The sequence below is a fragment of the Arachis stenosperma genome, chromosome 5 (genome assembly GCF_014773155.1).
Source record: "Arachis stenosperma cultivar V10309 chromosome 5, arast.V10309.gnm1.PFL2, whole genome shotgun sequence".
Taxonomy (NCBI): Eukaryota; Viridiplantae; Streptophyta; class Magnoliopsida; order Fabales; family Fabaceae; genus Arachis; species Arachis stenosperma.
The window spans coordinates 31624501-31627362 of record NC_080381.1 but is presented as its reverse complement, the minus strand read 5'-3'; the positions used below and the strand labels follow the sequence as shown (position 1 = coordinate 31627362).

At 36.6% G+C, this 2862-nt stretch overlaps 1 non-coding gene across 1 annotated transcript; it reads left to right on the top strand.

Moving 5' to 3' along the window:
• The first annotated feature begins 305 nt into the window (after positions 1-305).
• Positions 306-413, top strand: LOC130983554 (small nucleolar RNA R71). The gene has a single exon (XR_009087539.1). It is a non-coding gene; the product is annotated as a small nucleolar RNA R71 (small nucleolar RNA).
• The last annotated feature ends 2449 nt before the right edge of the window (positions 414-2862 follow it).

The window sequence follows — 2862 nt, the reverse complement described above, 5'->3', positions numbered from 1 at the left end:
GCATTTTGCATTCCAGATAGGCTTTGAGAAATCAAATTGACTTGTTGAGTCAATATCTTGTTCTGAGCCAGTATGGCGTTCAGAGTGTCAATCTCAAGAACTCCTTTCTTCTGACTAGTCCCATTGTTCACAGGATTCCTTTCAGAAGTGTACATGAATTGGTTATTTGCAACCATTTCAATTAGTTCCTGAGCCTTTGTAGGCGTCTTCTTCAGATGAAGAGATCCTCCAGCAGAGCTATCCAAAGACATCTTGGATAGTTCAGAGAGACCATCATAGAAAATACCTATGATGCTCCATTCAGAAAGCATGTCTGAGGGACATCTTTTGATTAATTGTTTGTATCTTTCCCAAGCTTCATAGAGGGATTCTCCATCCTTCTGTCTGAAGGTTTGGACTTCCACTCTAAGCTTACTCCATCTTTGAGGTGGAAAGAACTTTGCCAAGAAGGCATTGACTAGCTTTTCCCAAGAGTCCAGGCTTTCTTTAGGTTGAGAATCCAACCATATTCTAGCTCTATCTCTTACAACAAAAGGGAATAGCATCAGTCTATAGACCTCAGGGTCAACCCCATTAGTCTTGACTGTGTCACAGATTTGCAAGAATTCAGCTAAGAACTGATGAGGATCTTCCATTGGAAGTCCATGGAACTTGCAATTCTGTTGCATTAGAGAAACTAATTGAGGCTTAAGCTCAAAGTTGTTTGCTCCAATGGCAGGGATAGAGATGCTTCTCCCATAGAAATTAGGAGTAGGTGCAGTGAAGTCACCCAGCACCTTCCTTGCATTGTTGGCATTGTTGTTGTTTTCGGCTGCCATGTGTTCTTCTTCCTTGAAGAATTCAGTCAGGTCCTCTAAAGAGAGTTGTGCCTTGGCTTCTCTTAGTTTTCACTTCAAGGTCCTTTCAGGTTCAGGGTCAGCTTCAACAAGAATGCCTTTGTCTTTGTTCCTGCTCATAAGAAAGAGAAGAGAAAAAGAAAAATGTGGAATCCTCTATGTCACAGTATAGAGATTCCTTGAGGTGTCAGAGGAAAAGAAAAATAGAAGAAAAGAAGTAGAAGAATTCGAACTTGATTAGATAGAGTTCGAATTGTGCATTAAGAAGGAGTAGTACTCCATAAATAGAAGGATGTGGGAAGAGGGAAGAGGATTTTCGAAAATTCAATTAAAAAGATTTTAAAAACATTTTGAAAAATTGATTGATTTTCGAAAATAAAAAGTAAGAAAGAAATCAAGTGATTTTTGAAAAAGGAGTTGAAATTAGAAATCAAAAAGATTTGATTTAAAACTATTTTGAAAAAGATGAGGTTAAGAAGATATGATTAGTTTTAAAAAAAATGTGATTGAGAAGATATGATTTGAAAATAATTTTAAAAGATATGTTTTGAAAACAAATTTAAAAGATTTGATTTTGAAAATTTAGTGACTTGCCTAACAAGAAAAGATATGAATCAAACATAAAACCCTCCTTAGCAGAAAAGGCAAAAAATGTTCAATCAAATCATTAATTGTTAGTAAGTATCTTTGAAAAAGGAAAGAAATTGATTTTGAAAACATTTGATTGAAAAGATATGATTTGAAAAAGATTTGATTTTGAAAAACTTTGAAAACTTGAAAAAAAATTGATTTTGAAAACAAAATCTTCCCCCTAGCACCATCCTGGCGTTAAACGCCCAGAATGGTATACATTCTGGCGTTTAACGCCCAAAATGCTACCTCTTTGGGCGTTAAACGCCCAACCAGGTACCCTGACTGGCGTTTAAACGCCAGTCTGTCTTCTTCACTGGGCATTTTTGAATGCTCAGCTTTTTCTGTATAATTCCTCTGCAGTATGTTCTGAATCTTCAATTCTTTGTATCATTGACTTGAAAAGACACAAATTAAAAATATTTTTGGCTTTTTAATAATCAAAATGCAACAAGAATCAAATAACAATGCATGCAAGACTCCAAACTTAGCAGTTTGTATACTACTGACACTATATGAGACACATAAACACTCAAGCCAAAAGAATTCAAAGATCAGAGTAAGAAATCATCAAGAATTACTTGAAGATCTTTAAGACACATGAATGAATGCATGCAATTGACACCAAACTTAAAATGAGACACTAGACTCAAGCAAGAAACATCAAATATTTTTGGTTTTTATGATTTTGTAAATTTTTTTATGTTTTTCGAAAATTAAGTGGAAAAAGGTATCAAAATTCTTAATGAGAATTCCAGGAATCAGTGCAATGCTAGTCTAAGACTCCGGTCCAGGAATTAGACATGGCTTCACAGCCAGCCAAGCTTTCAAAGAAAGCTTCGGTCCAAAACACTAGACATGACCAAAGGTCAGCCAAGCCTTAGCAGATCACTGCTCCAAAAGCAACATTGATGAAAATCAACAAGCTCTTGTGGTGATAAGTTGAAACCTCGGTCCAATGAGATTAGACATGGCTTCTCAGCCAGCCAGATTTCAACAAATCATCATGAAACTCTAGAATTCATCTTCAAGAATTTCGAAAAAAATAAATACCTAATCTAAGCAACAAGATGAACCGTCAGTTGTCCAAACTAGAACAATCCCAGGCATTGTTACCAAAAGCTTGCTCAAAACTTGAACAATCCCCGGCAACGGCGCCAAAAACTTGGTGCGCGAAATTGTGAACAATACTTTTTCACAACTCTCATAATCCCCGGTCATGAACTCCAAAAACGTGGTAGCTCAATACCATGGCATTACACAACTTCGCACAACTAACCAGCAAGTGCACTGGGTCGTCCAAGTAATACCTTACGTGAGTAAGGGTCGATCCCACGGAGATTGTTAGTATTGAAGCAAGCTATGGTCATCTTGTAAATCTTAGTCAGGCAAACTC